At 44.1% G+C, this 24,698-nt stretch overlaps 1 protein-coding gene across 12 annotated transcripts in view; it reads left to right on the forward strand.

Moving 5' to 3' along the window:
- RERE (arginine-glutamic acid dipeptide repeats) overlaps positions 1-24,698 on the forward strand; it is a 504,717-nt gene that overhangs the window by 87,078 nt on the left and 392,941 nt on the right. The window lies entirely within an intron of this gene.

Here is a 24,698-nt window from a genome sequence, read left to right on the forward strand (position 1 = left end):
AACTATGCATGTAAATAGTTTAAATGCACACCCACTCTATCGCTGCCATGTGCTGGAATGCATCTTTTTCGACAGAAGGATTTTACCTCTCTAGTGCCAGCCTTCCACTGATCTCTTTTCCCATACCTTAATGCATACTTTTCCTTCACTCCCAGGGAGAGGAGGGAAAATCAACGGAAGACGAGGGATTCCTTTTGGTGCCAAACTTGCATCTGAAAAGCCTTGAAGGAAGGTGTCTGGGGATCTGCAATGTAGTGTTCTCCAAAATGTGGAGTTTATTTACACAAATTGTGCCAACTGCATTACTCATGAGAGCCTGTGAGAAGACTTGATCCAAACCAATCTGAAAATATATATATATTTATACACACACACATACAAACACATATACTTACATATATACACACACACACATATAAATATGCACGCTTGCTTACTTACTTACTTACTTAGGCGATCCCATGTTGTCCGAGGATGATGGTCTTCAAAGTATAGTATCCTGGGGGTGGGTCCATAGGTGACTGTGGAGCCCTATTCTTGCATCTTCTCCCACAGTGAGGACATTGGTTTCCAGTTGGAAGGCGGTCCCGGTTTGGGTTGGCTTGATGCGCCTTCCTATTGGCACGTTTCTCCTTTTCGCCCTCCATTCATGCCTCTTCAAATTCTACAGCACTGCTGGTCACAGCTGACCTCCAGCTGGGCCGGGCCTAGCAATGGTGGTTCACTCCTTCACTCCCTGTCTCTGTGAGCTCTCAAGATTTGGGTTTGGAAAACAACCTGGGATTTTTTATGAGCTATGGAATGCCCTTCCCAGAGATATTAGATCGGCCCCTTCTCCGTTAGCATTTCGTAGGAAGGTTAAAACCTGGTTATTCGAGCAGGCATTCGAAAAGGCAGTGTAACAAATATTGGAACATGAAACAACTGGATGACGAGATTGGATCTTGATTTTAATTAAGAGATGCCATGTGTTATGTAGTATTGACTTTGTAATGTTTGTATATTGATGCTATGGTTTTTAACTGTTTTAATCTGTTTTATGATGTTCAAGCTACTGTGAACCTCTTTGAGTTGCTTGAGGGCTGAGAAAAGTGGTATATAAATGGAGTACATAAATACATAAATAAATTTTCATCCAAGTGATGACAGAGAGGCCCCAGTGCAAAGGGCAGTTTCTCATGAGAATATCCCTGCTGGGTCTAGCAATGATGGTTCACTCCCTCTCTCTGTGAGCTCTCAAGATTTGGGTTTAGAAAACAATCTGACATCTGGGAATTTTAATGAGCAGCCAGATAGGGATCTGAAGAATAGGCGGCTGGAGATTAGCCAGGATCAACAGCAAACTCAGTGTTTACGTCGCTCTGAAAGGCTTTGCCTGATAAGGGGTAAATGTGGGGAAAGCGAAACCAATTTATGAGTGTTGGGATATAAGGTTTGCCTCAAGGGGAAACCTGTTAGATCAGGCATCGTTTGGAATTCAACTCCGTGTGTGATGGAAATCCTGTTCAAGGGGTCTTGTTCTTGTGGAGTTTTTTAGCAATTTGGATTGTCTTTGCATCCTGATGATTCCTCTCTGGATAAATGCTGTCTTGATTGCTTTTACATCTGGTGTGGACATTGTTTTCTGTTACTACCTTGTATGGACTTGTTTTTGGAACTTTCTGATATTCTTACAAGCATTTATTTCTTCTGGCTATTAACTAAGTTTTGATAAAAGAAGATTTGTTTCTTCACTCTTCGTGTGGTGTGTTTTAAAGTCAGAGGACTTTTTCCTAACCTGGAGTGCAACACATCAGTACCTATGTTGGCTGATGCTTCTGGGAGTCGATGTGCAAAACACACAGGAGACCAAAGGTTGAGAATCCTTGAGCTAATAGTCATCTCTTGGATTTGGGACCATGCAAATATGCTTTCCCAGTGCCTTCCCTTGTTTAACTTGCAAAGGCGATAACATTTGCCTGCCGTGACTCCAGGTTGGCCGTCTCCCTTGAAAGACGGGGCTTTATCAAACAGAGGTTGGTCAACATCAATTCTGTGCACACTCTTTGTATGAGATTGGACTTGCCATCTGTTATCGCAGTGAGCATTTAACATGTGCCAAGTTAGTTAGGGAGCGAACCCAATCCAGATTTCCGTCATGGAGCTCGGCTCAAATGAACATTTGATTAGTTCCATACATACTCCAGGTGTATATTTGAAATACAGGGTGGCATTTCCTGCACACACACACAATTGTTCATAGATTCCATGTGTGAGCTCCTCCGCTGTGGCTGCCCATTCCCCTTTGGCCACGGATCTGTGACTACTCTATAGCTCAGTGTTCTGCTCTGAGTAATGTTTTCGTCATTATACGGCAGGCTTCCTGTTTTTACAGCTTATCTGGCCCTCCTGAGAGAAACACGAATACAACTATGGTCACTTCCTGTGGTTCTTGTCACTTTTGTTCTGTTTCTTTTCCCCAAATGTAAAGCATTGAACATAAAAATGATGGATGCCGTAACACGTAGAGTGCCTCTTTCCGCCCTCCTCTTTGCTGCGCTTTCAATAAAAGACAATAAACTATAGCAAAAGCTTCTTCCCTAGGGATAAATGCTTTGGTAGCATTCATTATGGAGTCTGGGTTGTCTGGCCATGTTCCAGAAGCATTCTCTCCTGACGTTTCGCCTGCATCTATGCATCTATCCTCAGAGGTTGTGAGATCTGTTGAAAACTAGGAAAATGGGGTTTATCTATCTGTGTAATGTCCAGGGTGGAGAAAGAACTCTGGTCTGTTTGAAGTAGGTGTGAACGTTGCAATTGGCCACCTTGGTTATCATTTAATGGCATAGCAGTTTCAACTTCTGGTTTGTTACTGCCTGGGGGAATCCTGTCTTGGAAGGTGATTAGCTGGCTTTGGTCGTTTCTTGCCTGGAACTCTTTTGCTTTTTGAGTGTTGGATGTCCCTGTTGGAAGCCAATTTCAAGGTCTGACTTGTTACTGCCTGGGGGAATCCTTTCTTGGAAGGTGATTAGCTGGCTCTGGTTGTTTCTTGCCTGGAACTCCCCTGCTTTTTGAGTGTTGGATGTCCCTGTTGGAAGCCAATTTCAAGGTCTGACTTGTTACTGCCTGGGGGAATCCTTTCTTGGAAGGTGATTAGCTGGCCCTGGTTGTTTCTTGCCTGGAACTCCCCTGCTTTTTGAGTGTTGGATGTCCGTGTTGGAAGCCGGTTTCAAGGTCTGGCTTCTGACTCCCTGAGGGAATCCTTTGTAGGGAGGTGATTAGCTTGCCCTGATAATTTCTTGTCTGGAATTCCCTTGTTATTGAGTGTTGTTCTTTTCTTTACCATTATAATTTGATATTTTTGAAAAGTCATAACAGTAAATAAAGAACCCTCCTGCTTTTTGAGTGTTGGATGTCCCTGTTGGAAGCCAATTTCAAGGTCTGGCTTCTTACTGCTTGGGGGAATCCTTTGTTGGGAGGTGATTAGCTGGCCCTGGTCGTTTCTTGCCTGGAACGGGGAGTGCTTTTTGAGTGTTGGATGTCCCTGTTGGAAACCAGTTTCAAGGTCTGGCTTCTGACTCCCTGGGGGAATCCTTTGTTGGGAGGTGATTAAGTGGCCCTGATTGTTTCTTGTCTAAAATTCCCCTGTTTTTGAGTGTTCTTCTTTATTTACTGTTATAATTATATATATATATATTTAAATCGTAACAGCAAATGAAGAACTCCCCTGCTTTTTGAATGTTGGAATTCCTTGTTGGAAGCCAGTTTCAAGGTCTGGCTTGTTACTGCCTGTGGGAATTCTTTGTTGGGAGGCGATTAGCTGGCCCTGATAGTTTCTTGTCTGGAATTCCCTTGTTTTTGAGTGTTGTTCTTTTCTCTACTTTTGAAAAGTCATAACAGTAAATAAAGAACTCCCCTTCTTTTTGAGTGTTGGATTTCCCTGTTAGAAGCCAGTTTCAAGGTCTGGCTTATTACTACCCGGGGGAATCCTTTGTTGGGAGGTGACTAGCTGTCTCTGATTGTTTGTTGTCTGGAATTCCCTTGTTTTTCAGTGTTGGTCTTTATTTACTGTTATGATTTTATATTTTTAAAAAATCATAACAGTAAATTGAGTGTTGGAATTCCTTGTTGGAAGCCAGTTTCAAGGTCTGGCTTGTTACTGCCTGTGGGAATCCTTTGTTGGGAGGCGATTATCTGGCCCTGATTGTTTTTTGTCTGGATTTCTCTTGTTTTTGAGTGTTGTTCTTTATTTGCTGTTAAGATTTTAGAATTTTTAAAAAACATAACAGTAAATAAAAGACTCCCCTGCTTTTTGAGTGTTGAATGTCCTTGTTGGAATACATTTTCAAGGTCTGGCTTGTTACTGCCTGTGGGAATCCATTGTTGGGAGGTGATTAGCTGGCCCTGATAGTTTCTTGTCTGGATTTCCTTGTTTTGAGTGTTGCTCTTTCTTTATGGTCCTGATTTTATAATTTTTTAAAATAGAGGATGCCTTCCATAGTTGCAGGCGAAACGTCAGGAGAGAATGCTTCTGGAACATGGCAACACAGCCCGGAAAACTCACAGCAACCCAGTGATCCGGCCATGAAAAGCCTTCAACAATACATTGTCTGGGAAAACACCCCCCCCCCTCCCTCCCCTGCTCTCCCCACTTAAAAGAATCTGCCCTATTCTGGAGAGATTGTAAAGGAAGCATTTGGTAGTCATTTCCACGAGCATTTTTTTGGTGTGAGAACAAGTATGCTTTACATTATAATAGTTTAAACATACCGCAGGCTGTTGATAGAGGTATCATATTTTCCATTCACATGCATTTAACGTATGCTTATGAATGGAATGGGGAGAGCAGGGTAGCCTTTGTTGTTTGAAATTGGTTTTGATTGAGAAGCTCGGAGGGAAAGGAAATCTTCTTTAGCCTTGTCTTTTTGACATATTTAATCTCTCTCTCTCTCTCTTTGTGAGTACATGTTTGTGCGTTAACTAAGTTGAGAAGTTACATATGCATGGCCCCCCTCCAAAAAACCCCCAACAATAACTGTGGAATGATGTGTACTTTGAATTGCTGGGGCGAGCTCCTGCTGTTAGCCCCAGCTCCTGCCAACCCAACAGTTTGCAAACATGCAAATGTGAGTAAATCAATAGGTACTGCTTCTGCTGTTAGGCTCATCATTCTCAACCTTCCTAATGTCCTTTATAAGAAAGCATATGTCAGCACAATAACACATTTAGACACAACAGTTGGGACAACAAATGTTAACCACCGTGGTATTTTTTGCCCTTGTACAAGAGTAAAAGGTGTAGCACAATAGACAGTAGGAAATTTAGGTACCGCTTATGTGTGTATGTGTGGGGGGGGGGGGGCTAATTTAATTAATTTACGACGCCATAAAACTCTCCAGCAGCGTGCAAAAGAACGAGGAAGTACTTCGTCGGTGTTACAAGTGGGTAGTGAAGCTTTGACATACAAGTAGGGTTTTGAGTTAAGAGCTAGAGCCAGAGGCGACACTAGAATGAGTGTACAGGGCTTTAAGACTTCAAGGGAGCAGCCTCCGGGCCTCATGCTCTTGTCCACTTTGGGAGATTGCATTCCGCTTTGTTCTTGTCTGGAAAGTTAAATAGCCCCTGTGTGTCTGTCTATATATGTTGTGTGTCTTTGGCATTGAATGTTTGCCATGTATATGTACATTGTGATCCGCCCTGAGTCCCTTGCGGAGTTAGAAGGGCGGAAAATAAATACCGTAAATAAATAAATATCTATATAATAAAAGTCAGTGTTTGTATGCAGTGGGAGGAAGAGCGGTGTATGTATGTGGCAGCTTTCTGATTGGCTGCCACTTTCACAGGCCACTGCGACCTGCATGGGTGAGGGACCTGGACCAAACTTGGCACACATAACCCCCATGACCCCTTTTACGTCCTGTTGCTGCTTGGGGGAGGAAGGACTACGGATTATGGGATTTGCAGTACTTTCAAATGCTTCAGCTCCCAAGGACTACTGTGGCCCCCAACAATGACACAGCAGGACCAAACTTGGCACACAGAGTCCCCTTGACCCATTTTACATCCTGTGGCAGTTTGGGGGAGGATGGCCCATGGATGATGGGACCTGCAGAACCATAAATAATTTCCTGAGACCATTGCGACTCTCATCCAATGACGGATAAGGACCAAACTTGGCACACAAAACTCTAGATCCTGGTGCAATTTGGGGGAGGACAGACCATGTACCTTCACTCACATCCTGAGAGCTCTGTGATCCTCATCTAATGACCGATAAAGACCAAACTTAGCATACAGAACTCCCATGATCCACTCTACATCCCAGTCCAGTTTGGAGGAGGACGGACCACGAATGATGGGACTTGCAGTCCCTTCACTCATTTCCTGAGACCACTGTAACCCTCACTAATGACTGATCTAGACCAAACTTGGCACATAGAGCCCCCATCACACACTCTACATCCTAGTTCAGTTTGGGGGATGACGGATAGTGGATGATGAGATTTGCCGTACCTCCATTCACTTCCAGAGACCACTGCGACCCTCATCCAATGACCGATAAAGACCAAATTTGGCACACAGAGCCCCCGTGATCCACTCTACATCCTGGTGCAGTTTGGAGGATGACAGACAGTGGATGATGGGATTTGTAGTACCTCCACTCACTTCCAGAGACAACTGCGACCCTCATCCAATGACCGATAAAGAACAAACTTGGCACACAGAGCCCCCATGACCCACTCTACATCCTGGTGCGGTTTGGTGGAGGATGGATCATGGGACTTGTATATGGGAGTTGTAGTTCACCCGCACCCTCTGAACCCATCTGACATTGGATATAGAGTAAACTTGGAGCAAAGAAAAACAATACCTATCCCAAATAAGCTGGGCATTGCTGGGTCCCCAAGCTAGTAATAAATAAACAAAGGCACACCAGACTTGTTTTTCAGAAAGATTCCGTACATAACTTTCTCCAGTTGTGTTCTGTGTGCAAACCATGTTTGTTATGAAAACTCCAAAGGTTGTGAGCTGTGGATACCCTGCAACTTCCTCTCCATCCCATTTCCTTCCTTCCCCCATCATCAACTCCTGTGACCGGCTCAGCTTTAAGTGCTTAGTAAATTTTAATAATGCATTTCTAATGTGATCTATCTGATAAGGCAAAGTGCTCTCACAATTAGTTTTGCGTGTAGAAGTATGTTTATCTGGGAGCCCTTAAGCGTCCTCCTCCTCCTGGTGCAGTTTGTCTAGGGGGTGAAGTATTTATGCACGCCTTGATAAGAGCTAATTCTCTCCGAAAGAATTCCCGAGAATGGCTGTTGCTCGATAGATCTTCGGGTATATCTCCGTTTAATGCTCTTCAGGTGTACTAAAGCTCTCGCAAGAGGGGATAAATTATTTCTGCGCTCTCCAAAAACTGCAGACAAAGCCACACTTCATCACAAACCAGTGAATACTTGTGGACTCATCAGGAGAGCCCGTGCCCCAAAATAGAGCCAGTGGCCTAATATAGCAGAATAGCTTGAAAGGCCCATTGACTCCAGTAGCTTTCAAGTAGCCATGTTGTCGTTCACAAACCACAGAGTCCTAGGCAGATTGAGCGGAGCATCCTTTGTGGTAGTCTATGCTTGCAAGAGAATTATGTTGTATAGTTGTGGATAGGCAAAAGGTTTCAGGTTCAACCTCTGTCCCAGATAGGACTGGAAAATACTCCCAACTATAGACCAGGATTGACCCAATCCTATCTATTATTTTGGTTGTTATTTCACTTTCGTTCTTAACAGAGACGCAATAATAATAATAAAAAATAAACATAAATACGAGGGATGAATGAAAAGTAATGCTTCCACCTCCGTTACTTGGGTTTGGATGGGACTATTAATAAATCAAACGCAGAAATAATCCTTAGAATGTGCTCTTTAACTACCACTATTCACTTTCCCACATAATCACCAGACAATTGGATACATTTCTCCCGGCGATGAATTGAGATTAATGCCTCCACCATGGTTACTTGGGTTTAAATGGGAATATTTTAATAACTCAAACACAGAAATAATCCTTAGAATGTGCTCTTTAACTACCAATATTCACTTTTCCACCTAATCACCGGACAATTGGATACATTTCTACCAACGATGAATTGAAATTAATGCCTCTTCCTTCATTACTTGGGTTTGGAGGGAACTATTTTAGTAACTCAAAAGCAGAAATAATCCTTAGAATGTGCTCTTTAACTACCACTATTCACTTTTCCACATAACCACCAGACAATGGGATACATTTCTCCCAACGATGAATTGAGATTAATGCCTCCACCATGGTTATTGGGTTTGAATGGGAATATTTTAATAACTAAAACACAGAAATAATCCTCAAAATATGCTCTTTAACTACCACTATTCACGTTTCGACATAATCACCGGACAATTGGATACATTTCTACCAACGATGAATGAAAAGTAATACCTCCACCTTCGTTACTTAGGTTTGGATGGGAATATTTTAGTAAATCAAATGCAGAAATAATCCTTCGAATGTGCTCTTTAACGACCACTATTCACTTTTCCACATAATCACTAGACAATTGGATACATTTCTGCCAATGATCACCAAGTTTTCTGATGCTGTCGCGGAAGAAGTCGACACTCTGTTTCCACAACCCATCATGCACAGATCTTCCGATAGCCAAGCAAAGCAATAATGTCACTTACATGTTCTTGTGAAATGCCGATTATGCTTGAAATGTCTCTCTGAGTGATACGACGATCGTCCTGAATCAATCTGTCAACCTTTTGCTTGTGAAACTTGGTGGTTGCTGTCACAGGACATCCAAAACAATCCTTTTCACGCAAGTCAGATGTTCCCACCTCAACAGCTTTAAACTTACTAGCCATGTATAAATATGTGAGAGGAAGTCACAGGGAGGAGAGAGCAAGCTTGTTTTCTGCTTCCCTGGAGACTAGGACGCAATGGAACAATGACTTCAAACTACAAGAAAGGAGATTCCATCTGAACATGAGGAAGAACTTCCTGACTGTGAGAGCCGTTCAGCAGTGGAACTCTCTGCCCCGGAGTGTGGGGGAGGCTCCTTCTTTGGAGGCTTTTAAATAGAGGCTGGATGGCCATCTGTCAGGGGTGCTTTGAATGCAATATTCCTGCTTCTTGGCAGGGGGTTGGACTGGATGGCCCATGAGGTCTCTTCCAACTCTTTGATTCTATGATTCTACTTGCCCAACGACGCACAGTACTCACATCAACACAATCCCCATAAACAGCTTCCATTCTCTGATGAATCTCCTTTGGGGTGACACCTTCTATTGTCAAGAATTCAATGACTGCACGTTGCTTAAGTCGCATTGACCAACTATCTGCACAGGGTTCCATACTTCTTACTTTAACAACACAACCGTTCAATGCTAAGGCTTCCCGTCAGAATGGAACTGTAGAAGAGAGTCCACTGAACAAGCCAGTACCTTCCACATACCAGTACTGCCATCTGTTGAGGTTATGAAGGTGGAGGCATTACTTTTTTACTTTAACAACACAACCGTTCAATGCTTAGGCTTCCCGCCAAAATGGAACTGTAGAGGAGAGTCTCCTGAACAAGGCAGTACCTTCCACATACCAGTACTGCCATCTGTTGAGGACTTACGAAGGTGGAGGCATTACTTTTCACTTTAACAATACAACCATTCAATGCTAAGGCATTCCGCCAAAATGGAACTGTAGAGGAGAGTCTACTGAACAAGCCAGTTCCTTCCACATACCAGTACTGCCATCTGTTGAGGAGTTACGAAGGTGGAGGCATTACTTTTCACTTTAACAACACTGAGTCGCCTGCGGGCTGATATGGGCGGGATATAAGTGTAAATAAATAAATAAATAAACTGTAAATAAATACATAAATAAACCGTTCAATGCTGAGGCTTCCTGCCAAAATGGGACTGTAGAGGAGAGTCTACTGAACAAGCCAGTACCTTCCACATACCAGTACTGCCATCTGTTGAGGTTACGAAGGTGGAGGCATTACTTTTTTACTTTAACAACACAACCGTTCAATGCTTAGGCTTCCCGCCAAAATGGAACTGTAGAGGAGGGTCTACTGAACAAACCAGTACCTTCCACATACCAGTACTGCCATCTGTTGAGGAGTTACAAAGGTGGAGGCATTACTTTTCACTTTAAAAACACAACCGTTCAATGCTAAGGCTTCCTGCTGTATGGGGAACTATAGAGAAGAGTCTACTGAACAAGCCAGTACCTGCCACATAGCAGTAATTCCATCTGTTGAGGAGTTATGAAGGTGGAGGCATTACTTTTCATTCAACCCTCGTAAAAATAAAATATTGTGTTGCCTGTATATAACAGGACCTCCCTCGTTCCTTTCAAAATAAAAAAATGAGAGGCATTTTAAGTGAAAGGTGGCGCCCCGATCCGTAAAGCAAGCTGTGTTCCCCGTTTATTTTTATTTTTTGGCACTTTTTTTTCCGAAATGGGTTTCTTTTTTCTCTCTCTCCGCCTACAAATAGCAGGAGTTAATGACAGTGTGTCAAAGCTTTAACTCTGAATTTCCCCAGCTTTTGTTGCTTTGTGTCACAACCTTAATGTTACTTAAACTAGGTATTCCGTTTAATTATAATGCTTCGAATAAAGTCAGATGTCAGCTCCCTTGGCTGCATGCTTCGGCCTGCGCAAGGCTGAGTGCTTTGCTTGTAACTGCATCCCTTGTCTCCTTTCATTATCTGTTAATGGTACTCAACATGACAGGGTTGTTTTGATAAATGGAGCCCGCACGGAAACCTGGCCTGGATTGCGCTCTCCTCCGGATTGGAGTTTCGTGCTGAGTGTTTGGATTTGTGTTGTCAGTCAGCTCTGCCCTTTGTTAAATGAGCAACGTTGTTGTTTGGTAATGTTTTCCTGGGTTCTTGTGGGGTTTTTTTCGGGCTATATGGCCATGTTCTAGAGGCATTTTCTCCTGACGTTTCGCCCGCATCTATGGCAAGCATCCTCAGAGGTAGTGAGGTCTGTTGGAATTAGGAAAATGGGTTTATATATCTGTGGAATGACTGGGGTGGGGCCAAGAGCTCTTCTCTGCTGGAGCCAGGTGTGAATGCTTCAACTGACCACCTTCATTAGCATTTGAAGGCCTGGCTGAACCTGGGGGAATCTTTTGTTGAGGGGTGTTATTTGAGAACACAGAAATGCTGGACCACTCCAACAACCACCATGTCCGACTACACAGAGAAGCCATTGAAATCCACAAGCATGTGGACAATTTCAACAGAAAGGAGGAAACCATGTAAATGAACAAAATCTGGCTACCAGTATTAAAAAACTCTAAAATTACAACACCAATACAGCAGAGAGGAAACAACCAGGCACATCTTAACACCTGGAATTGGAAAAAGGGTTTATATATCTGTGGAATGACTGGGATGGGGCCAAGAGCTCTTCTCTGCTGGAGCCAGGTGTGAATGCTTCAACTGACCACCTTAGCATTAGCAATTGAAGGCCTGGCTGAACCTGGGGGAATCTTTTGTTGAGAGGTGTTATTTGAGAACACAGAAATGCTGGACCACTCCAACAACCACCATGTCAGACTACACAGAGAAGCCATTGAAATCCACAAGAAGCATATGGACAATTTCAACAGAAAGGAAGAGACCATGAAAATGAACAAAATCTGGCTAACAGTATTAAAAAACTCTAAAATCACAACAGCAAAACAGCAGTGAGGAAACAACCAGGCACATCTTAACACCTCTCAACAAAAGATTCCCCCAGGCTCAGGCAGGCCTTCAAATGCTAATGAAGGTGGTCAGTTGAAGCATTCACACCTGGCTCCAGCAGAGAAGAGCTCTTTGCCCCACCCCAGTCATTCCACAGATATATAAACCCATTTTTCTACTTCCAACAGGCCTCACTACCTCTGAAGATGCTTGCCATAAATGCAGGCGAAACGTCAGGAGAAAATGCCTCCAGAACATGGCCATATAGCCCGAAAAAACCCACAAGAACCTAATGATTCCAGCCATGAAAGCCTTCGACAATAAAATGTTTTCCTGCTTTGTGCAGTGCTCTCAGGAACATAGATCCTATCTAAGCCAGACCCAGTCTGTTGTAGTTAGTTGCATTTCAAACTCGTTTTACGTACAAATCAGTTGAAAATGTTCCAGAAGCATTCTCTCCTGACATTTCACCCACATCTATGGCAGGCATCCTCGGAGATTGAGAGATGCGAATATATGAACTTCCTGACTGTGAGAGCCGTTCAGCAGTGGAACTCTCTGCCCCGTAGTGTGGTGGAGGCTCCTCCTTTGGAAGCTTTTAAACAGAGGCTGGATGGCCATCTGTCAGGGGTGATTTGAATGCAACATTCCTGCTTCTTGGCAGAAAGGGGTTGGACTGGATGGTCCAGGAGGTCTCTTCCAACTCTTTGATTCTAGGATTCTATGATTCTATGGGTTGTTGTGAGTTTTCTGAACTGCGTGGCCATGTTCCAGAAGCATTCTCTCCTGACATTCCACCTGCATCTATGGCAGGCATTCTCAGAGGTTGTGAGATGCAAATGTATGGGTTGTTGTTAGTTTTCTGGGCTGCATGGCCATGTTCCAGAAGCATTTTCTCCTGACAGTTCACTCACATCTATGGCAGGCATCCTCGGAGATTGTGAGATGCGAATATATGGGTTGTTTTGAGTTTTCTGGGCTGCATCGCCATGTTCCAGAAGCATTCTCTCCTGACATTTCACCTGCATCTATGGCAGGTGTCCTCGGAGGTTGTGAGATGCGAATATATGGGTTGTTGTGAGTTTTCTGAGCTGCGTGGCCATGTTCCAGAAGCATTCTCTCCTGTCATTCTGCCTGCATCTATGGCAGGCATCCTCAGAGGTTGTGAGATGCGAATATATGGGTTGTTGTGAGTTTTCCAGGTTGCATGGCCATGTTCTAGAAGCATTCTCTCCTGACATTCCGCCTGCATCTATGGCAGGCATCCTCAGAGGTTGTGAGATGCGAATATATGGGTTGTTGTGAGTTTTCCAGGTTGCATGGCCATGTTCTAGAAGCATTCTCTCCTGACATTCCGCCTGCATCTATGGCAGGCATCCTCAGAGGTTGTGAGATGCGAATATATGGGTTGTTGTGAGTTTTCCAGGTTGCATGGCCATGTTCTAGAAGCATTTTCTTCTGACAGTTCACCCACATCTATGGCAGGTGTCCTCGGAGGTTGTGAGATGCGAATATATGGGTTGTTTTGAGTTTTCTGAGCTGCATGGCCATCTTCCAGAAGCATTCTCTCCTGACATTTCGCCTGCATCTGTGTCAGGCATCCTCAGAGGTTGTGAGGTCTGCTGGAAACTAGAATAATGAGGTTTATATATCAGTGGAATGTGTAGGGTGAGAGAAAGAACTCTTGCCAGTTTGAGGTAGGTGTGAATGTTTCAATTGGCATTTAATGGCCTAGCTGTTTTGAGGTCTAACTTGTTACCGCCTCGGGGAATCCTTTGTTGGGAGGCGATTAGATGGCCCTGATGGTTTCTTGCCTGGAATCCCCCTGTTTTCGAGTTTTAAAAAACTCTAATATCATAACAGTAAATAAAAAACAACAGCTAATAAACTCCCAACAAAGGATTCCTCCAGGTAGTAACAAGTTAGGCCTTGAAACTAGCTTCCAACAGATAATTCCAACACTCAAAAAGCAGGGGAGTTCTTTATTTATTGTTACGATTTTTTAAAAACTCTAAAATCATAACAGTAAATAAAGAGCAACAGCTAATAAACTCCCAACAAAGGATTCCTCCAGGCAGTAACAAGTTAGGCCTTGAAACTAGCTTCCAACAGATAATTCCAACACTCAAAAAGCAGGGGAGTTCTTTATTTATTGTTACGATTTTTTAAAAACTCTAAAATCATAACAGTAAATAAAGAGCAACAGCTAATAAACTCCCAACAAAGGATTCCCCCAGGCAGCAAGAAGCCAGACCTTGAAACTGGCTTCCAATAGAGAATTCCAGCAATCAAAATGCAGGGGAATTTTTTATTTACTATTATGATTTTAAAAATCTTTAAACTCATAACAGTGAATAAAGAACAACAGCTAATAAACTCCCAACAAAGGATTCCTCCAGGCAGTAACAAGTTAGGCCTTGAAACTAGCTTCCAACAGATAATTCCAACACTCAAAAAACAGGGGAGTTCTTTATTTATTGTTATGATTTTTCAAAAACTCTAAAATCATAACAGTAAATAAAGAGCAACATCTAATAAACTCCCAACAAAGGATTCCCCCAGGGAGTAAAAAGCTAGACCTTGAATCTCGCTTCCAACCGGGAATTCCAACACTCAAAAAGCAGGGGAGTTCTTTATTTACTGTTAGGAGAAAGAACTCTTGTCTGCTTGAGGCAAGTGTCAATGTTGCAATTGGCCACTCCGATTAGCATTGAATGGCCTAACAGTTTCAAGGCCTGGCTTCTTACTGCCTGGGGGCTTCCTTTGTTGGGAGTTGATTTTAATCTTTTGTTTCTTTAGCAATGACATGTGTATATTCGGCATCTAATTGTTGTATTTGTAAGGCCAGCCTGAGTCCCCTTTGGGGTTGAGAAGGGCGGGATATAAGTGCGGAAAATCAATAATAATAAATTAAATATCTGAGCAGTTGACACTGCTTTTGTTCCAGTTTTTTCTGAGCCAATGCTACTCGCTTTGTAGGATACTAGATCAGAGTCAGTGTGCAATGTCATTTGTTAGCACCTTTCTCCTTTTATGGTTCCCTACTCCTCTTGCGGGAGAGGAAGGGATATTTTAATTTACATTTCCTCTTTTGAAGGTATTTTTATGATGTTCTTCTATTTTAAGAAACGCGCAAGCTGGTTTACAATCCAAGCGGCGCGCTAAACTTGGCAATAAAGCTCAAAATCACAACTGAAAAGCAGAAGGAAACAACAGGTGAAATACTTTAGTAAACAAATCACAAAAATCCACATTATTCCCTTGTTAGAAAAGAAAGCTCTCTGTACTGCAGCAAAAAGGCCTCCAGAGATTGCTGAGATGGGCTCTCTAGACAGAAATTTTCTCTCATATTCATATATATATATAAATGTAATGTTCGTTTGTGGTATTCACAGAACTCAAAAAACCACAGGGGCAATTGGCACCAAATTTGGACACAATACCCCTAACAACCCAATGTATGTTCTCCACTCAAAAAAATTGAGCTTTGTCATTTGGGAGTTGTAGTTGATGGGATTTATAGTTCACCAAAGAGCATTTTGAACTCCACCAATGATGGAATTGAACCAATCTTGGCAGATAGGACTCCCATGACCAACAGAAAATACTGGAAGGGTTTGGTGGGCATTGACCTTCAGTTTGGGAGTTGTAGTTCACCTTCATCCAGAGAGCACTGTGAACTCAAACAATGATGGATCTGGACCAAACTTGGCACGAATACTCAATACGCCCAAATATAAACACAGATGGACTTTGGGGGAAATAGAATCTTGACATTTGGGAGTTGTAGTTGCTGGGATTTGTAGTTCACCTACAATCACAGAGCATTCTGAACCCGACCAACGATAGAATTGGGCCAAACCTTCCACACAGAACCCCCATGACTACCAGAGTGGGCCACAGCAACGCGTGGCAGGGGACAGCTAGTATATATATATATATATATATATATATATATACACACACACACACACACACATTATGTATATATTCATCTGTGAGAATTGTGGAGGCATGATTTAGGAATTAAATGATCGTCTAGCTCAGTGGTTCTCAGCCTTCCTAATGCTGGGACCCCCACCTTATCCAACTCCACCAACCTCCGCTGTCCAAACCTGGTGGGCTTTCTTGTATTTTAACTTTTGTATCCTTCCCCTCCCATGGACCGGCATTGCCTCTGGCGCTGTGCCTTGGGTTACGTTACACAGTCCAACCACACACAGAAGAATTTTTGGTATCAGTATTGCAGGCCCGTTCCTGCAGTAGTGATTCAGAAAATTGCATTGGACAGACCGCATCGGCCGTAGATATACTTATCATGATTGTTTTATGGGCGAGCAGATGTAGAGTGGCGGGTGGCATGTGTCCTGCATTTCGAAAACGAGAACTGATAAGGTTAGACTGGTTTGTTTTGTTTGTTTGTTTGTTTTCCGAGTTGCTTCTGGTGTGAGAAAATTGGCCGTCTGCAAGGACGTTGCCCAGGGGACACCCAGGTGTTTGGATGTTTTACCATCTTGTGCAGGGGTCCTCAAACTATGACCCGGGGGCCGAATACGGCCCTCCAAGGTCATTTACCTGGCCCTCACTCAGGGTCAACTTAAGTCTGAAACTACTTGAAAGCACACAACAACAACAACGATCTTATCTAATCCGCCAAAAGCAGGCCCACACTTCCCATTGAAATACTAATTTATTATTATTTATTTATTTACTTATTTATTTACTTTGCTGTATCTCAAGCCCGAAGGCGACTCACAGTGGTTCACAAACAGTAAAAACAGTAGAAATAGCAGTGGTTCCATACAACATATAACAATTGACTTAACACATTATCCATAAATTACCAATAAGCAATTACAATGCACAATTATTACAAAAAACAACCGTACCCAATCTTCTCATCATCCAAGCGTAGTCCAGGTTCGTCGTCCATTGTTCCATTCCTATGTTCCATTACCAGATTGCACTAAATTACTCAAACGCCTGCACAAACATCCAGGTCTTCACCTTTTTGCGGAATACCATTAGAGATGGTGCTAGCCTGATGTCCGTAGGAAGGGCGTTCCACAGCCGAGGAGCCACCACCGAGAAGGCCCTCTCTCTCGTCCCCGCCAGCCGAGCTTGAGAAGCAGGCGGGATCGAGAGCAGGGTCTCCCCGGAAGATCTCAAACTCCTGGTGGGTTCATAGGCAGAGATGCGGTCGGATAGGTAGCTTGGGCCGGAACCGTTTAGGGCTTTAAAGGCCAACGCCAGCACTTTGAATTCAGCCCGGTAGCAGATCGGTAGCCAGTGGAGTTGGCGCAACAGGGGGGTTGTATGCTCCCTGCGCTCCGCTCCTGTTAAAATCATGGCTGCCGGGCGTTGGACTGGTTGGAGCTTCCGAGCTGTCTTCAAAGGCAACCCCACGTAGAGAGCGTTGCAGTAGTCTAAACGGGATGTAACCAGAGCGTGGACTACCGTGGCCAAGTCAGACTTCCCAAGGTACTAATAAGTTTATATTTGTTAAAATTGTTCTTCATTTCAATTATTGGAGCCCCCGGTGGCGCAGTGGGTTAAACCCCTGTGCTGGCAGGACTGAAGACCGACAGGTCGCAGGTTCGAATCCAGGGAGAGGCGGATGAGCTCCCTCTATCAGCTTCAGCTCCTCATACGGGGACATGAGAGAAGCCTCCCACAAGGTTGAAAAAAACATCAAAAATCATCCGGGCGTCCCCTGGGCAACGTCCTTGCAGACGGCCAATTCTCTCACACCAGAAGCAACTTGCAGTTACTCAAGTCACTCCTGACACGACTAAAAAAATAATAATTCAATTATTGTATTGTTTTGAAGTGGTTTTTTTTTTTTTGCACTACAAATAAGATATGTGCAGGGTGCATAGGAATTCATTCAATTTCTTCAAATTATAATATGGCCCATGCTGCAGATACAATAACATCTGCGCCATGCTGCAGATACAGTAATAATAATAATAATAATAATAATACTTATTATTTAAAAATAAAAAATAAATAATAATAATCTGGCCCTCCAACAGTTTGAGAGACTGTGACCTGGCTCTCTATTTTAAAAGTTTGAGGATCCCTGATCTTGTGGGAGGCTTCTCTCATGTCCCCGCATGGGGAGCTGCAGCTGACATAGGGAGCTCTCCCCAGATTCGAATCTCCAACCTGTCGGTCTTTAATCCTGCCAGCACAAGGGTTTAACCCAGGCAGCCCCAAACTGTGGCCTTCCAAGCTGTTTGGGCCTCCAACTTGCAGAAGTCCTAACAAGCTTGTTCAATTGTCAGGAATTCTGGGAGTTGACGGTCCAAACAGCTGGAGGGATGCCTGGATCAACCTATTGCGCTCGCAGGTCAAATTTACTCAGAAACAGGGCTAACATTTCATAGAATCGTAGAGTTGAAAGGAGGGACCCCAAGGGCCATCCAGTCCAACCCACCGCTGTGCAGGAATATACAATCAAAGTACCCCGATAGATGGCCACCCAGCCGAAAAGCCTCCAAAATATGCCCTGCCACAGGTTTTTAATGCGTCATGGTGTTATTGTTAATGTTTATTGCTTTGTTTATGATTTTATTTATTGTTTGTGTTGTTGTTGTTGTTTTTACTGATGTGTTTGGGCTCGGCCTCTTGTAAGCCGCACCGAGTCCTTCGGGAGATGGTAGCGGGGTATAAATAAAGGTTTATTATTATTATTAACTAGCCGTCCCCTGCCACACGTTGCTGTGGCCCACAGGGGGGTTCTGTGTGGGAGGTTTAGCCCAATTCTATCGTTGGTGGGGTTCAGAATGCTCTGTGATTGTAGGTGAACTATAAATCCCAGCAACTACAGTTCTCAAATGTCAAGATTCTATTTTCCCCAAACTCAAACAGTGTTCACATTTGGGCATATTGAGTATTCATGTAGAGTTTGGTCCAGATCCATAATTGTTTGAGTCCACAGTGATCTTTGGATGTAGGTGAACTACAACTCCAAAACCAAAGGACACTGCCCAGCAAACCCTTCTAGTATTTTCTGTTGGTCATGGTAGAACTGTGCGCCAAGTTTGGTTAAATTCCTACGTTGGTGGGGTTCAGAATGCTCTTTGATTGTAGATGAACTATAAATCCCAGTAACTACAACTCCCAGATATCAAGCTCTATCTGTGTTTATATTTGGGCATATTGAGTATTCATGCCAAGTTTGGTCCAGATCCATCACTGTTTGAGTCCACAGTGATCTCTGGATGTAGGTGAACTACAACTCCAAAACCAAAGGACACTGCCCACCAAACCCTTCTAGTGTTTTCTGTTGTTCATGGGAGCTCTGTGTGCCAAGTTTGGTTCAATTCCATCATTGGTGGAGTTCAGAATGCTCTTTGATTGTAGGTGAACTATAAATCCCAGCAACTACAACTCCCAAATGACAAAAATCACAATTTTTGAGTGATGGTCACTCCTTGTGTTGTGAGACATTTTGTTGCCAAATTTGGTGTGATTTCGTTCATTGGTTCTTTTGTTTTTAAGCCACTCATTACGACATGAGCATGTTTATATATATAGATTAATATGTGTTGTTAAGAAAGAGTAATTGTCATTTTGCAAGATTCCAAGACTGTAAACAGAAACACATGCCAGGCAACAAGGTCAGAAAGGTATGACAGCATGGAGGCTCTCATATACACACAGAGAGAGCGACATGCACATACATGTGCTCTGTCCCGATGCAGCAACGCTCACGACTGGAGCCTTAATGGCCGCTGCGTAAAGTGCCAACCCACCCAATGAAGGCTAACCCGCTCTTGCCACCCTGGGATCAATACTCTCTGAAGGCGCCTGGCTTCCTTGCAAGAGCAGCATCAGCCGCGCATTAGCTTCTCAACAGGAGCCCATCCAAAGGGAATGTGCTCAGTGGAAGTCGGCTTCACAACCAAGACTCCAGAGGCTCAGCGGAGGAGCTGCGCCGGCCATGGCCAAAAGGGAAAATAAAATCAATTCCGGCATCAAACTACAAAGCTGACATTACATTTAGCCGCTCTTCCGATTTTTTAATCAAGTGTGACCCGCCACACATCAGGCGGCGGAAAGGACATATTGCTCCAGCCACCGGCGCTTGATGGAGTGTTTGCTTCCCAGCAAATCCTGGAGGATCCTTCCTGATGTTCAGCATATTCAGGGAACGGGGAAAGTCTCTCATCTATCACCATCGCAAGCCTGCACCGCACAAACAGCTTTGCATGAAAGAGCACATTCAGGACGGGATTCTACACATGTTTCCAAATGCCTTTTCTTACAGTAAGTCCGTCTGAAGTATTTGTACAAACACACTCTCTGAACGCTGGATTCTGACAAAACATAAAATGGACCTAATCCAGTGTTTCTCAAGCTTCCTAATGCTGTGACCCCTTAATACAGTTACTCATACCAGCTACGAGGAGGAAGGGGACTGAGGAAGAGACTTTAAAAACACCTGTCTCCTGACAGTTGCTTACTACATCCGCCTGCCACCTCAGGAGGAGAAGGAAGAAATCCTGCTGCTTCTCTTCTCCCTCCCAAGCCAGCTACGAGGAGGAAGGGGACTGAGGAAGAGACTTTAAAAACACCTGTCTCCTGACAATTGCTTACTACCTCTGCCTGCCACCTCAGGAGGAGAAGGAGGAAATCCTGCTGCTTCTCTCCTCCCCCCAAGCCATCTAAGAGGAAGGGGACTGAGGAAGATCTTTAAAAACACCTGTCTCCTGGCTGTTGCTTACTACATCTGCCTGCCACCTCGGGAGGAGAAGGAAGAAATCCTGCTGCTTCTCTCCTCCCTCCCAAGCCAGCTAAGCAGAGGAAGGGGACTGAGGAAGAGACTTTAAAAACACCTGTCTCCTGACAGTTGCTTACTACATCCGCCTGCCACCTCAGGAGGAGAAGGAAGAAATCTTGCTGCTTCTCTTCTCCCTCCCAAGCCAGCTACGAGGAGGAAGGGGACTGAGGAAGAGACTTTAAAAACAACTGTCTCCTTACAGTTGCTTACTACATCCGCCTGCCACCTCAGGAGGAGAAGGAAGAAATCCTGCTGCTTCTCTTCTCCCTCCCAAGCCAGCTACGAGGAGGAAGGGGACTGAGGAAGAGACTTTAAAAACACCTGTCTCCTGACAGTTGCTTACTACATCCGCCTGCCACCTCAGGAGGAGAAGGAAGAAATCCTGCTGCTTCTCTCCTCCCTCCCAAGCCAGCTAAGCGGAGGAAGGGGACTGAGGAAGAGACTTTAAAAACACCTGTCTCCTGACAGTTGCTTACTACATCCGCCTGCCACCTCAGGAGGAGAAGGAAGAAATCTTGCTGCTTCTCTTCTCCCTCCCAAGCCAGCTACGAGGAGGAAGGGGACTGAGGAAGAGACTTTAAAAACAACTGTCTCCTTACAGTTGCTTACTACATCCGCCTGCCACCTCAGGAGGAGAAGGAAGAAATCCTGCTGCTTCTCTTCTCCCTCCCAAGCCAGCTACGAGGAGGAAGGGGACTGAGGAAGAGACTTTAAAAACACCTGTCTCCTGACAGTTGCTCACTACCTCTGCCTGCCACCTCAGGAGGAGAAGGAGGAAATCCTGCTGCTTCTCTCCTCCCCCCAAGCCATCTAAGAGGAAGGGGACTGAGGAAGATCTTTAAAAACACCTGTCTCCTGACAGTTGCTTACTACATCTGCCTGCCACCTCAGGAGGAGAAGGAGGAAATCCTGCTGCTACTCTCCCCCTCCCAAGCCAGCTAAGAGGAGGAAGGGGACTGAGGAAGAGACTTTTAAAACACCTGTCTCCTGGCTGTTGCTTACTACATCTGCCTGCCACCTCAGGAGAAGAAGGAGGAAATCCTGCTGCTACTCTCCCCCTCCCAAGCCAGCTAAGAGGAGGAAGGGGACTGAAGAAGAGACTTTAAAAACACCTGTCTCCTGGCTGTTGCTTATTATTTCCGTTGTGATTTTATATTGTATTTAATGTTTTTATGTGCATTTTCATATTATGTATATTACTTGTTGCCTGTAAACAAGCAACAAGTAATAGAAAAGAGTAAGGCGGTATACAAATAAATAAATATGCCCAAATATGAAGACTGGTGGAGTTTGGGGAAAATAGACCGTGACATTTGGGAGTTGTATTTGCTGGGATTTATAGTTTGCCTACAATCAAACCCCATCCCACAATGGATCTGCACCAAACTTGGCACACTACCTATATGGCCAACTTTGAATACTGATGGGGTTGAGGGTGGGCAGTTTTTGAATTCTGGGAGTTGTAGTTCACCAACACCAAAAAGGAAGAGAAAGAGAGGTGGAGAGATCTTCAGCCTTCTCTGCCAAAGGGTTTCCTAAGACCATCAGAAGTATGTGTTTTCTGATGGTCTTTGGCCACCTCTCTGAACCTCCTCTTGTGATCCCCATAGGTGTCTCGACTCCTAGGTTGAGAAACACTGGGATAGACTGCATCATCTCTCGTTTCCTAGATATGGTTATCATGGTTTTCTATGTAAACGGTGCATGTTCAGTATCTCACAAACTAGCTCTGATAGGAGAAATTAGTTGAGAAACACTGTTCTAAGAACTTCATCACACTAAGGAAAAAATCCACTTAAAACCTGCTTTCTGCCTCGTGCAGAATTCGGGGTTTTTTAGTTGAGTGGACCGGGTTGTGGCTCAGCTGCATTTAAATCGCTACTGACTCAAAAGGTGATGAGTTCGAAGCCAGCCGTGGTCGTAGTAAGCTCCGAACCATTTGTCTAGCTTGCTGTCGACATTTGCAGCCCGAAATACAGTTACGTCTGTCAAGTAGGAAATTTAGGTGCCGCTTATGCGGGGAGGCTAATTTAACTAATTTACGACACCATAAAAATCTCCAGCAGCGTGCAAAGAATGAGGAAGTACTCCATTGGTGTCACAAGTGGACGGTGAAGCGACAACTCCCTGGTGGAGTGCCTCTGGGGTTGCTAGAAGAAGGTCCTCCATTGTGCGTGTGGCAGGGCTCAGGTTGCATTGCAGTAGGTGGTCTGTGGCTTGCTCTTCTCCGCACTCGCATGTCATGGATTCCACTTTGTGGCCCCATTTCTTTGATGGTGCTTTTCCTGCATGGCAGGGGGTTGGGCTAGATGGCCCATGTGGTCTCTTCCAACTCTATGATTCTATGATTGTTATTATGGCTGGATGTCCATCTGTTAGGGGTGCTTTGATGGTGCCTTTCCTGCATGGCAGGGGTTTGGACTAGATGTCCATGTTGTCTCTTCCAACTCTATGATTCTTATTATGGCTGGATGTCCATCTGTCAGAGCTTGTTTGATGGTGCTTTTCCTGCATGGCAGGAGGTTGGACTAGATGGCCCATGTGGTCTCTTCCAACTCTATTATCATTATTATGATGATGATGACAGGATGGCCATCTGCCAGGAGTGTTTTAATTGTGCCTTTCCTGCTTGGCAGGGGGTTGCACTAGATGTCCCAAGTAGTCTCTTCCAACTCTATGATGATGATGATGATGACTGGATGTCCATCTGTCAAGGGTGCTTTGATGGTGCTTTTCCTGCATGACAGGGGGTTGGATTAGATGTCCCATGTGGCCTCTTCCAACTCGATGATGATGATGATGATGATGATGATGATGATGACTGGATGTCCATCTGTTGGGGGTGCTTTGATGGTGCCTTTCCTGCATGACAGGGGGTTGGACTATGTTGTCTCTTTGAACTCTATTGTTATTATTATTATGACTGGGTGTCCATCTGCCAGGAGTGCTTTGATGGTGCTTTTCCTGCATGGCAGGGGGTTGGACTAGATGGCCCATGTGGTCTCTTCCAACTCTACAATTCTATTATACTTATGGCTGGATGGCCATCTGCCAGGGGTGCTTTGATGGTGCTTTTCCTGCATGGCAGGGGGTTGGACTAGATGTCCATGTTGTCTCTTCCAACTCTATGATTCTTATTATGGCTGGATGGACATCTGTCAGGGGTGCTTTGATGGTGCCTTTCGTGCCTGGCAGGGGGTTGGACTAGATGTCCCATGTGGTCTCTTTGAACTCTATCATTATTATTATTATTATTAATGACTGGATGGCCATCTGTCAGGGGTGTTTTGATTGTGCCTTTCCTGCATGGCAGGGGGTTGGACTAGATGTCCCATGTGGTTTCTTTGACCTCTATTATTATTAATAATAATAATAATAATAATGACTGGATGGCCCTCTGTTGGGGGTGTTTTGATGGTGCTTTTCCTGCATGGCAGGGGGTTGGACTAGATGTCCTATGTGGTCTCTTTCAACTCTATTATTATTATTATTATGACTGGATGTCCATCTGTTGGGGGTGCTTTGACGGTGCTTTTCCTGCATTGCAAGGGGTTGGACTAGATGTCCTATGTGGTGTCTTCCAACTCAATGATGATGATGACTGGATGTCCATCTGTTGGGGGTGCTTTGATGGTGCCTTTCTTGCATGGCAGGGGGTTGGACCAGATGTCCCATGTGGTCTCTTTGAACCCTATTATTATTATTATTATTATTATTATTATTATTATTATGACTGGATGTCCATCTGTCGGGGGTGCTTTGATGGTGCCTTTCCTGCATGGCAGGGGGTTGGACTAGATGTCCCATGTGGTTTCTTTGACCTCTATTATTATTATTATTATTAATGACTGGATGTCCATCTGTCAAGGGTGCTTTGATGGTGCCTTTCCTGCATGGCAGGGGGTTGTACTAGATGTCCTATGTGGTCTCTTTCAATTGTATTATTATTACTATTATTATTATTATTATTATTATTATTATTAATGACTGGATGTCCATCGGTCGGGGGTGCTTTGATGGTGCTTTTCCTGGTTGGACTAGATGTGGTCTCTTTGAACTCTATTATTATTATTATTATTATTATTAATGACTGGATGTCCCTCTGTCAAGGGTGCTTTGATGGTGCCTTTCCTGTATGGCAGGGGGTTGGACTAGATGTCCCATGTGGTCTCTTTGAACTCTATTGTTATTGTTATTAT

This window comes from Anolis sagrei, chromosome 13 (genome assembly GCF_037176765.1).
Source record: "Anolis sagrei isolate rAnoSag1 chromosome 13, rAnoSag1.mat, whole genome shotgun sequence".
Classification (NCBI taxonomy): domain Eukaryota; kingdom Metazoa; phylum Chordata; class Lepidosauria; order Squamata; family Dactyloidae; genus Anolis; species Anolis sagrei.